Here is a 13,875-nt window from a genome sequence, read left to right as displayed (position 1 = left end):
GTGTTCCTGAGGTTGTGTAGATCACGTTGGTATATTTAAACACCTCATTTGAACAATGTATGAGAAATTATTAACCAATATTGGTTATGTGCTTTAAATTAACATTTTTATAGTTGTTTCGCATATAGGGGAGACTTATCCCGAGGCCGAGCGCAGTCAAGGGTGACTCGGGGCTTACGACCCTTCGACATACCAGTGAGTGAGCTTTTAGTTTTAAATATATATGTATATGTTGGTATCTTTCCCAGAAAATGCATTTAAATGAGTTATGACTTAAATTGCCATGCCAAATGTTTTACATTTAGAATATGCATATGATGTTTGCATATATATATATATAATTGTGGTGCTGTGGACGCTCAGGTAAGCCCCAGGTGAGTTTATGAATTGTGAATATGAATAACGGTTGTGATTAATTGAGAAACATCGAACTCATAAACCTGCACCCCGGTGTTAGTGATTTAGCCAGAGATATAGCACAGGCCTGTATATAATGTCACATCCCGCACCATATGCTCACATTGGATCCAGTTTAGGTGCACAGTCTTGTCGTACATACCATGATAGGTGGTTCCGACTCGTAGGTGACTAGCAATTTATCGTACAGCTATCATGAGAACGTAGCATTAAGCATAATTATATTACACCCAATCTTGTCGTACAAACCTTTACAGTGGTTCCGACTCGTGTGCAGTGTAGTGTTGTATAGGTCACTTGCAGTAACTCTGGCTAGATTGACTAATGAGTTATGAATTCAGCCGTATAGACTTTTGCAAGGGTTCCGGCTAATATGTTACTTTTCCATGAATTTATTATCACCTGAGTTACTTATTCTGTTTCATATTTTGGCATGGCATACTTATGAAAATGGGTATGTGAAGCATGAATTGAAATATATGTGTATATATACTTATATATTTATATTCCATTTATGGGAAAATTATACATGTTTTACGGCGAGGGGTTAGAGTATTTGATAATGAAATGGTTTTGAAAAGCTTTGTTTTTGCCCACTCACACTTTCTGTTTTGCGTCCCTCCAGGTTTTAGATAAGCTTGTTCGTTAGTGGCTCACGAGGATTGACTGGAGGTTCTGACAGACTATCACAAATGTAGGGCATCTTTAGGTGTCGTTTAATTAGTGCTTTTTTTCTGGACTAAACTTAGGCTACTTATGCTCTGATTGTGTATTCACACATTTTCTAGCACTTACCTTAGCTAATACTCTTATGAATTGGTTTTTAATTATTCATATTCTCTGTTATCATTATTGCTTCCGCACTGTGCACATGGCTACATCACCCTCACGTGATGACCATCATGCCTTGATTCGGGTCAGGGTGTGTCAGCTGGGCCAGACGATTATTGTTTGGCTTCTCCATCAGGCTTGCCTTAAACTTTGATTTTTATCTTATACATGTGTTTTCTACTTTATTTGGAAGTCATTCTTGAAAGACACAAAAAACCAATATGATGTTGTACCCAAGCTAGGCTAAATATTATATTTTCTGTTTTTCATTCTTTATTCTTTTAAAACAACATACCAAAAGGATTTTACAATGGTTTTGGTTCCATAAAATGAACAACAGTTTTTCAAGACTCCAAACAAACTCTAATTTTCTTTTATATAAGCAATTTCGAAAAGGAGTATTCAAATGCAAAAACCAATGTAACCCAAGATCTTAAGAGCAAGTCCACCGAAGTCAACATTGCCCAGCACCTAGTCCAAATATCAAGTTGAGGGTCAGTCCATTTAGTCCAGCCTACAAAGTTGCATGGCACCTAGCCCAAGCTAGGCAACAGACCAACCCATTTTTTACAGACCCAAGAGCCAACCTATTTGGCTGGTGCGTGCACAACACTCACGCGTGGCCGCAAGTAGGGGACAAGGGGGCAAGCGTTGTCAGCCTACTTGTGCCTTAGATGTAGTCAACGACGTGGCATGCTCAGAGCCGTTAGATTTCCAACGGCTAGTTTTTCTAGACTGTTGGATTTCCAACAGTTAAAAAAATTTAAATTTTACTTTTAAATTGGACCGTCCGATCACATATCAACGGTCCATGTTCCCCACCCCCCCCCCAAAAGGGCCCAACGGTCATGTTGATGCACAAAACCGGAGGTCTTGAAACAATGTAAATCCGATCGTGAATCTGCATGAAATGTAAATAACACAAGATGTATCGTGGTTCACCCCAAGGTTTAGGCTACGTCCACACTGATTATGTATTTGTCTAAGGGAGAGAGAGCTTTGAGAGTGAAAGCTTTGATAGGGGGTGAGAGGGCCTAGGAATTGGCCTCCTCTATTGTGAATGTGAGGGGTCATTTTATAGAATAAGGACTCATCACTTATTACATATTTGCCCATTCTTTTATCACATAATTACATTTAAGTCCCCCGAATATTTGTATGAGATCTAAATACGAGGCCCTTTGAGCAAACGAAAAGCGCCAGAAGTTAAAAAGTTCGGATCGGTCATATTATTGGGTTTTGGGAACTTTAACTTGGGATAAGATTAGTTTCCATATTCCACGCTTCCCAAATTCCCAGCAAAGCTTTCACGTCATCAGCACCATCCTAGTTTCAGAGTTTGTTAAGAGAGAAAGGAGAGGGGGGTGAGAAGGAAAGGCTTTATGAGGGAGGACCCATCAATCCTTTAATCCTCTTTGGATCTCGTACAAATACTAGGGAGACTTAAATATAATCATGTGATAAAGGAAACGGCAAATATGTAATAAGTGAGGAGTCCTTATTCTATAAAATGACCCCTCACCCTCACAAAAGGGGAGGCCAATTCCTAGGCCCTCTCACCCCCTCTCAAAGCTCTCACTCTCAGAGCTCTCTCTCCCTCAGATAAATACATAATCAGTGTGGACGTAGCCCAAACATTGGGGTGAACCACGATACATCTTGTGTTATTTACATTTCATGCAGATTCACGGTCGGATTTACGTTGTTCCAAGACCTCCGGTTTTGTGCATCAACATTTGGCGCCGTCTGTGGGAAACAACACAAAAAACTATGTCGGTTCTCTTTCATTTTTTCACCTCCACCGTGAATCTGCAAAATCTACAAAATCTGCAAAAACCCAACAACTCAAGCTTTCCTAGAGAAAAAGAACCCAAAAAACAACAAATCAAACTCTATTTCCAGTCAATGTTTGGCAGCCGAGAAAACCAGTAAAAAAAAAAAGCAGCCCAGAGAGACAGCTGGGTCGTGGGATCTTCAATGTGTGGCACGTTGTGCTACTGCAACGATTTGGGTCGTTCTGCCAAAATGCTCAACCTGCTACTCGAAACTCCTCGGCAACTCAGCCAAAATGCTCAACCTGCTACTCGAAACTCCTCGACAACTTAATCCCACATGGCGTTCAGAAGCTGGGAGGAATGAGCGTGACGAAGTCTCAGGTTTGGCAGCCCTGCAAGAAGAAGCGGTAGTTTCAGTATAAGTAGCTGCTGCATGTGCCATGTCGTCAAGCCCCTCTTTTGCGACCTGGGTATCAACCCCACTATGTACGAGCTGGACGAAGACCCCAGAGGTAAGGACTTGGAAAGGGCGTTGATGAGGCTGCTGGGGACCTCCTCCACCGTGTCTACCTCAGGCATGAAGTGTCGGCTTAGAGTTGGCGGTTAACCAAGCCACCATGGTTCATTCTTCTTGTCACCATGGCCTACATTGCGAAGCTCTGTCCACCAGTCCTAGAGTTCAGAATCAACTTGGACCGCATCATCAGAATCTGTCCACCATGGCCTACCTTTTTTCTCGGGTCGGATCGACGACCTCTCAGGTCGGATCGACGAAGCTTGATTTTGTGCATCAGAATCTGTTCTTCAATCTCATATCCTTGGACGTAGCCTATATCACCGTCGCCAAGTCCTTCGGCAGATTCTCCGACTCCTCAGCCATGGTGATGGATGCAGCTTTTGGAAACCCCATCTCCTCTGTTTTACTCCCCTTCTTCCCATTTCAACCCGCAACGCCATTTCTACCTCGCCGTCGACAGACACCAGTTCAAGATAGAGACTTTAATGGACTTATTGGGCATGGCGGGTCGACGTCCGGGGTTGCCCATGGTGGTCTGCTGCAGCTCACGTGACGAGCTCGACGCCATTAGCTCCGCCGTCGCCAACATCCCCTATATCTCTTTGGCTTCTCTGGACCACGCTTCTCCATTTAAAGGAGATGGTCATGGCACGTAAGTTTTCTATTCTCCATTTGACGGAGATGGTCATGGCATATGATCAAAAAGGAGGAGGTGAAAATGGAGATGGAAGACGGGAGGGTTCTGCAGATCAGCGGCGAAAGGAGCAGGAAACAGGTGGAGAAGGGGATGCAGCTGTCACTTTGGCTGCAATTATTACCACTGAAATATCAATTGTCAAGCATTTGTCACTTTAGAGAAAAGCAAAAGAAAGCAAGTGGGTGGTACATGCAGGAAATGGAAAAGAGAAAGAAAAGCAAAAGAAGAAAGCATAAAGAAAAACAATCAAGTGAGCTGCGGCACAAAAGCAAAAGACAGAGACGCAATAGAGAGAAAAGAAGAAAAAAAAGATCTTCGTATTATTATGATTCCTTATGTTTGCCAGATGAATAGACAGAGAGAGTGCAGCAAAAAAAAAAAAAAAAAAAAACACAGGCAAAAGCAAGGAATAAACACCCCACCAGAATGATGTAGTTTACTTTTCTTGTTTTTGTATGATGTAATTTATTTTTCATATCTTTCGGAAACATCTGTATAAACCCTATCAGAAGGTAATAATAAAAATAAAAAAAAAAGGCAAAGCCCAAAGTAATGGGCTGGAATGTTATGTGGAGGGCGAAGGCCCATATGCCCAAAAGAGCCAGGCCCTCTATTATCACTAACCAAATAATCAAAAGTACGCCCAGTACTTCTAAAATTATTCGGCAACCCACCGTTATTATCACCAACCAGGTGACCAAAAGTATGCCCAGTACTCCAAAAATTATTCGGCAACCTGCCGCTATTACTACCAACCAAGTGATGAAATGTACAACCCGTACTCTAATATCATTTGGCAACTAGCCATTCATGCCACCAACCAGGTGATGAAATGTACAACCCATACTCTAATATCATTTGGCAACTAGTCATTCATGCCACCAACCAGGTGATGAAATGTACAACCCGTACTCTCCTTCATGCTACCAACCAGGTGATCAAAAGTACATCCAGTACTTCAAATCATACATGAGCATTACTCATGTCAATCATACATAAACATTCATGAGCATTACTCATATCAATCATACATAAACATTAATGTGCATCACTCATCCAATCATACATAAACATTCATGAGCATCACTCAAGTCAATCAACTTCAAAAGCTTCATTTACAGAGCTCTAGCTTCAAAAGCTCCATTTACAAAAGCTCTAACTTCAAAAGCTTCATTTACAGAGCTCCAGCTTCAAAGCTTCACTTGTAAAGCGTCACTTACAAAGCTTCAGTGCAGGGTATACAAATACCACCTCCTAACAACCACCACTTCGGCCCATACATGGATTCAATTTGAAGTCTCCAGCCAACAGACTCTATTGACCGAAGACTTGGGGGACTACATTATGTACCATATATTGGGCCTCAATTGGGCCTCATGAAAAATACTCGGGGGACTCCCTCACTTTCATTAGAGAGCACTCATGAAAAATATTTGGGGGACTTAGCCCATCACTTATGTATTGAGGAGCGAGCCCTTATTTTATAAAATGGACTCCCTCACCTTCGTTAGAGGGCATAGCCGCCAGTTGAGCAACCACCTCGCCGCGAGCATCACTCCTAACCCATCATTTATGTACTGAGGAGCGAGCCCTTATTTTATAAAAGGGACTCCCTTACCATCATTAGAAGAGCATCGCCGCCAACTGAGCAACCGCCTCGCCGCGAGCATCAACTCTTAGCCCATCACTTATGTATTGAGGAGCGAGCCCTTATTCTATAAAAAGGACTCCCTCACCTTCAACGCCACAAGCTGAGCCAACCAAGGCAACATAAGCCATATGTCGAGCAGCTTCGCAGCATATGCTACTTCTAGTTGAGCATCATTTCAGATTGAGCACCGCCTCATATCGAGCATCAGTTCAAGACAACATCTAGTTACTTCGGCCCACACATGGACTGAATTTCAAGTCTCCAGCCAAAATACTCTCTTGACTGAAGACTTGGGGGACTACTGTTTATACCATATTTAGGGCCTCGTATTTAGATCTCGTACAAATACTCGGGGGACTTAAATGTAATTATGTGATAAAGCAATGGGCAAATATGTAATAAGTGAGAAGTCCTTATTCAATAAAAGGACCCCTCACCCTCACAATTAGGGGGAGTCATTTCTTAAGGCTCTTTCATCCTCTCAAAGCTCTCACATTACAGAGCTCCCTCACTCCCCTCACCTCTTAGATAAATACATAATCAGTGTGGACGTAGCCCAAACCTTGGGGTGAACCATGATACATCATGTGTTATTTACATTACTTGCAGATTCACGGTTAGATTTACGTTGTTCCAAGACCTCCGGTTTTGTGCATCAACAGGTCAGATTTATGACCGTTGGCCACGTTAGATCCTTGGCTCTTGGATTTGAATATTTTTCAAATCCAATGGTCCAGATTAATTAACTACATTAAAATTAATTAAAATTATAAAAAAATACAATTTTTTTTTAAATACAGTAAAATATTAAAAAAGTTATTTTTTCTTTTCTATAAATACCTAACCCTCATCTTCCACCTTACACCACATTTCAATATTTTCTACACTTTAAGAGAGAAAAAATGTCTTCGTGGAAGCTCATTGAAGATGTTACGTTGTGTGAATGTTGGGTTCACACTACTCATGACTCGATTACGGGTAATGAGATGGATAAGCGAGAAATATGGAGTAAAATTGCGAAAGCGTTTTGCGATGTACATGGAAAAGACGCCAGAACTAGTCAAGGTCTTCAAGGCCGTTGGAAAAAACTCAACGCATCATTTACTTGTTGGAAAAACGCCATCTCTCATGCTTCCGGTAACCTGCGTAGTGGGACAAGTTTAGCGGATCAAGTGACAATATTTTTATTTATTTATATGCATTCCACCCACATCAATATTTTAATTTATTTAATTTCGTATGTAATTTTTATGTTATTTCTTATGTAATTTTTATATACATTCCACCCGCATCAAAATTTTAATTTATTTAATTTCTTATGTAATTTTATTTAATTTCTTATGTCATTATGTAATTTATATGCATTCCATCCACATCAATATTTTAATTTATTTATTTGTGTTACACCTGCATTTTTTAACACTATCTTATCCCACATTTTTATAGACACTACAAGCTCAAGCATTCTACAATTCAAAGAACTAGAACAAATCATTCAAAAAATGGGAATGTTGGGAAATTGTCAAAGATTGCCCTAAATACAAAATTGTGGCAACTGGTCCAGAAGTTGTCATGCACGGCATGGGTCTACATAGTTCGCCAGAACCAGACACGGCTGAACAAGAAGTCGACACATTTCAAGACACATAAGGGATGCCTGAACAAGTGCCCGAGACCCAACCGACTCGTCAATCCCTCAGGCCTCAAGGTAAAAAGGCATCAAAGAAAAAAGGTAGTTCTTCCAAAAATGACTACACTAAATATATGGAGGAACTTGCTCGCCAAGGTGAACTGAACATGGCACGAGAAAAGGCAAGAGATGAGGAAAAAGTTGCTGCTATGGCAGCAATAATAACAGCTACTAAGACCCGTGATGCGGCTGCTGAGAGACAAAGAGAAATAGTTAATCGAGAGAACGAGCTGGTTAGACAAGCACTTCATCGAGAAAATGAAATGCTTAGAGAAGAAATGATGGCTCAAGCAGATCGTGACACTATAAGCAAGTCTCTAGTAGGACTGTCTTCGAATTCAAAATATTTTTGGACATCATAAAAAAGAGATGTTGTGCGAATGAGGCGTGCAAGAGATGTGGAAACAAGTCAAGGGGGTTCTAGCTACACAAATCATAGCAACCAAGATCCTAGCACCACATATCCTAGCTCCAGAGACTTTGTATAATTTTTATGTAATTTCTTTTTTTTTTTAGAATTTTATTTAATTTCTTATGTAATTTTTATGTTTTTTCTTTTTTTCTTTTGAACTTTATTTAATTTCTTATGTTATTTCTTATTTATTTTTAGAACTTTATTTATTTTTATTTAATTTATTATGCAATTTTAATGTAATTATTTATTTATTTTTGTACTTTATTTAAACACATGAAATAAGATTACATAAACTCACCAAATAAGATTACATAAACTCACCAAATAAACTTAAAAACAAAACACACTACATAGAATTACATAAACTTAAAAAAAAAAATACACTTTATTCTTCAACCACAAGCCTCATTTTAATTATATTCACCTTCTTGCAATCCCCACTGGTGCTCAATCAAGTCATTTTGGCGGGTTACGTGCCAGTATGGCTCTTGCAAGTTCGTGTACCGCTGAACGATCAATTCATTGTAATGTCCATCCTGTTCCAACGGGTCGTGTTGCACGGGATCTTCGGTATTGTCATGAGCACAGTAGATATGTGTTCGTGAGTTGTTGATTAGATCCGGCTCGTATTCATCGACGACATCATAATCATACTCATCTTCAACAATCATGTTATGGAGAATAATACACGTCATCATGATGGATCAAAGAGCCTCGACATTAAACATTCTAGTTACAACCCTGACAATTGCCCAACGAGCTTCCTCATACACAGAATGGTTAACTTTCATCGCATCAAGCTTCCTCATACACAGAATGGTTATGATGGTATTTAGGTGATAGTTGATCAGCTTACTAAGTCAGCACATTTTATTCCTGTGAGGGAGAAGTATTCCTTAAGCCGATTAGTTGAATTATTCGTATCGAAGATCATGAAGTACCATGGATTTCCAATTAGTATTATCTCGGATCGTGATCCTAGATTCACTTCTAAGTTCTGGGTAGCGTTCCAGGAAGTTCTTGGTACTAGATTACTTTATAGTACGGCATATCATCCTCAAACAGATGGGCAGTCTGATAGGACTATTCAGATGTTAGAGGATATGTTGAGATCTTCGGTGTTGTAGTTTGGTGACGCTTGGCATAAGCGGTTGGATTTGATGGAATTTGCCTACAACAACAGTTTTCATTCTAGTATTGGTATGTCACCTTTCAAGGCTCTTTATGGTAAATCTTGTCTCACACCTTTGAAGGAAATTTTGTGAAAAAACATGTTCATTTGAGCAACATCTATTGCATGCAATTAACATTTAAAGGCGGAATCATGCTTGTATGCACTCAAAAACAAAACATTACCCATGAAATTCAAAGCCTAGTAGAAAGGTGAACCAAGACTCCACTCAAGAACAAAGTGAGTTGAGAGATTTTATACCTTTATTGATTCCTCTTTGCATGAGCAAAGGCTAATCACCCAAGGAGAGGGCCTTCATTCCTTGCTTCTTAGATCCATGGATTTCTTGGATGAGGATGGTTGAAAGGATTCCCCAAGTTCCCAAAATTGAAAACCTCTAATTTTTCCACACCAAGGAAGGACTTGAAGAAGAAATGGGTGACCTAGAGGAAGTAAGATTGCTAGCTAAAATCCTCTAAGGTGGCCGGCCTCTTAGAGAGAAAGGGAGAGACATTGTGTTCTCATCTTTTCTCTAAAAGAAACCCTAATGAAGAAAAGGCTATAAAGTCATATTTATACCTACCTTCATTGGAGTGGCAAACTTGTAATAAGTCCAAAACCCACTCCTTTATCAATATGGCCGGCCATAGGGTGTTATTGGGCTGTTTGGGCTTTTGTGAATATTTAGTCACTAAGTTGTCATACAACTTAAGTCAATGGGCTTGACGTTCGAAGCCCATTGGGCCTTGAGGCCCAAAACTAACCCGAGGTCTTTAACGAACTTTATTCGTTTGATTAATTAACATATTAATTAATCCTTGCCATAAATAATTAAACCATTTAATTATCCTTACTCATCTCCGTTGTTTCTTCAATCTCTACCTTACATGGTGTACAATCCATTAGGTTCATTTTAGCGAGGTAGTGTGCAATTAGAACTTTTTCAAATTGATTGTGAATTGAAACTTACTTTCAATTCTCCCTTTAGTGTTTATACACGTTTAGGGCTTCCACAAACCATGAGTGACACCTAGCAGTATGTCATGGTTACCCAAACTAATCAGAAGAGGTAGAGAACCTATTCAGTTTAGGATTACAATGCAATACGGTCTTTCTCTAATACAATACTCTTGACCACATTGTTTGGTTTGATAGTTTATTCATGTCTACTATCCAATGTGATTCATTTACTTATATGATTACTTTGAATGTGATTTGAAACAACTTCCTAAATCTCATTCATACTTTGTAGAGTATTCTCCCTTAAACAGTTTGAAGGTTAGAGATCCCTTGTTGCGCATTCACTTGCCTCCATGGCTAAGTGGCTTAACCCCAACTATGCCGTGGACACCTCTGACAGAGTGACTTTGACATAGTCAAAGATCAAGGACTTAACCACAAGACAACTATGATGTCTCAGGTCAAATGACTACTTTGCATTATCCCAACCATGAGTTCTCATGTGACATGAGTATGAGAACTCCTCGTCGATCGTGTTCAGTGGACTCATTCTCTATTGAGCACCTACATGCTTGTCTTGGTGTCAATCACACCAATGACTCGAGACCAGTCACTCTCCCTGAGAAAAGACACAGCACGTACTGATCTTAATGGACTGTCAATGCCCAATTGGCAATCCTATGATCAGGAACGTTTAGGATATGTATATGAAAGAGAATGGTCTCATGAATCTAACTTCTTTAAATTACATTCTCCTAATTACATATTCCTTGGACTTATCGTTTAAGCATATAACATTTATATGAGACGGCTTAAACAATAATATTTGCCCTTGATATTAAACTAGATTAGTTTAACATGTGAAATGTCCGTAAAGTATCATCATATGATTGGTTTTAGGGCACATTTCCAACAACCTTTATGTTAGTTAGAGGTTGGTGAAAGAGTTTTAGTGGGTCATGAGATAGTGGAGGAGACTACTCAGAATATTCAGGTGATTAAGTCTAACCTGAAAACGGCTCAAGATCGACAGAAGAGTCTAGCAGACAGACATGCCACTGACTGGATGTATAATGTAGGTGATTAGGTATTTCTGAAGTTATCACCTTGGAAAGGTGTTGTGCAGTTTGGAAAGAAAGGCAAGCTGAGTCCTTGGTACGTTGGACCATATATGATCACCGAGCGAGTCGGTGAAGTTGCTTATAGACTTGAATTGCCTCCAAAGTTGTCCAAAGTGCACGATGTTTTTCATGTCTCTATGCTTCGTCATTATATTGCAGATCCTTCACATGTGATTCCTCCTCAATCTTTGGAAATTAATCCGGATTTGACTTATGATGAGGAGCCTGTGACGATTTTGAATTGGAAAGATAAGGTTCTGAGAAATAAGACAGTGCATCTGGTGAAAGTATTATGGAGAAATCACTCTGTGGAGGAGGCTACCTGGGAGACAGAAGATCGAATGAGAGAGACGTATCCACGATTGTTTTATGGTTATTAGTGGATGTATTGTTGTGTATGAATTTCGAGGACGAAATTTTTAAGGTGGGTAGATTGTCACAACCCGTTCCGAAATGTTGTAATATTAATTGGTCTCAAACGTGGAAGTTACTAATTTACCCTTGGATGTTAAAGTGTGTTGTGTGTATTATGTACTTAAGTTGGTCAATTCTAATATATTCTAAGTTCTTGGAAAAAGACTTAGGCTTGTTACTTTGTTTTGTGGATTAGTAACCAACTAGGACCACACACACACCTATCCCTTTCCCTGTGTACACTCTTTCTCCTCCATTTCTCAATTCTCTGCAACGTCAGTACAAGCGTACGAACAATTCTCAAACCATTCCATTTAGGCACGGATCGACAAGGAGAATATGACCTTTGAGTTCATTGTAGGCTTCTGAGTCCAATCATACCATTTATAGGAAAGGAAAGCTTAGAAAACCCAAGAACCCAAGATCCCAGTTTTGAGGTATTATTCATGCAGTCGTAAATGCATGATTTTTAGAGGATTTCAAGCTTATAGGAAGATTAGGGACCTCTTAACGAAGCTCGGAGAAGAAAAATGACATAATTTGGACATCAGGAAGTCGAGATCGATGCATTTAAAGTTTGACCAGATTATCGAAGGTCCTTCTGCAAATTTCTGTGGATTTTAGGTCCCAAAACAAGTATGGTTGTTTTCTATTCGTCCTAAGCTTCAATTTGGTGGAAAATTGAGTGAGAAATGAAGGTTTTATTATTTTCCAGAAACCGGTAACGCAGAGGTCACAAGCGCCGGACTCCGACGAGCTGAGGAAGACGAAGGAGCATATTCCGTCAAGTCTGACGGAATATTCTAACGAAAAAGGTAACGCCGTTAACGTCTGTTAAGGTTTTAACGGAATATTCTTAACGGCGGTTAGGGATTCCGTTAGGATTCCTTACGCGTGGAGGAGCGTGGGATGTCGGAAATTTTTTCTAAAAATATGGGGATGTTCATGAGGTTGTGTAGATCACGCTGGTATATTCAAACATCTCATTCGAGCAATGTATGAGAAGTTATTAACTAGTTTTGTCTATGTGCTTTAAATAACGTTTATTCAGTTATTTCGCATATAGGTGAGACCTATCCCGAGGACGAGCACAGTCAAGGGCGGCTCGGGACTACGACCCTTCGACATATCAGTGAGTGGACTTTTGGTTTTCAGTATAAATTTATATACTTGATATTTTCCCAGAAAATGCGTTTAAATAAAAGTATGCTTTGAAATGCCATGCATATAAAGTTATATTCAGCATATGAATTAGTATATAATGCATAATATGAATTGGTGATGTAGGCGCTCAGGTAAGTACCAGGTGAGTATTGTTTTGTTATATGAGATATTGATAATGTGACACGTGATTGAGAGCTCATAAATCAGCACCTCGGGTGATTGTGATTTAGCCAAAGATATAGTACATGCCTATTTATAATGTCACATCCCGCACCATATGCTCACATTGGATCCAATTTAGGTGCACAGTCTTGTCATACAGACCATCATAGGTGGTTTCGACTCGTAGGTGACTAGCAATTTATCGCACATCTATCATGAAAGTGTAGCATTGAGCATAACTATATTACACCCAGTCTTGTCGTATAGACCTTTGCAGTGGTTCTGACTCATGTGCAATGTAGTGTCGTATAGGTCACTTGCGATGACTCCAGCTAGATTGACTAATGAGCTATGAATTCAGCCGTACATACCTCTGCAGGGGTTCCAGCTAATATGTTATTTATCCATGAATTTATTTTCACCTGAGTTACTTATTCTGTTTTATATTTTGGCATGGCATACTTATGAATATGGATATGTGAAGCATGATTTGAAATATATATATATATATATATATATATATATATATATATATATTCCATTTTTGGGAAAGTTATACATGTTTTAGGGTGAGGGGTTAGAGCATTTGATAAATAAAATGGTTTTGTAAAGCTTTGTTTTTGCCCATTCACAGTTTCTGTTTTGCGCCCTTCTAGGTTTTAGATAAGCTTGTTTGTGGGTGGCTCACGAGGATTGATTGGAGGTTCTGATAGACTATCACAAATGTAGGGATCTTTGGGTGTCGTTTAATTAGTACTTGTTTTCTGGAATGAACTTAGGCTACTCACGCTCTGATTGTGTATTCACACATATTCTAGCACTTGTCTTAACTAGTTCTCTTATGAGTTGGTTTTCATTTATTCGTTTTCTCTATTATCTTTATTGCTTCT

At 39.4% G+C, this 13,875-nt stretch overlaps 1 protein-coding gene across 1 annotated transcript in view; it reads left to right on the top strand.

The window, feature by feature from the left end:
• Positions 1-13,875, top strand: part of LOC126606740 (uncharacterized) — a 47,343-nt gene that overhangs the window by 18,740 nt on the left and 14,728 nt on the right. The window lies entirely within an intron of this gene.

This window comes from Malus sylvestris, chromosome 16 (assembly GCF_916048215.2).
Source record: "Malus sylvestris chromosome 16, drMalSylv7.2, whole genome shotgun sequence".
Lineage (NCBI taxonomy): Eukaryota > Viridiplantae > Streptophyta > Magnoliopsida > Rosales > Rosaceae > Malus > Malus sylvestris.
Note: the sequence above shows the minus strand (reverse complement) of the source record. Positions and strands in the feature narration are given on the sequence as shown.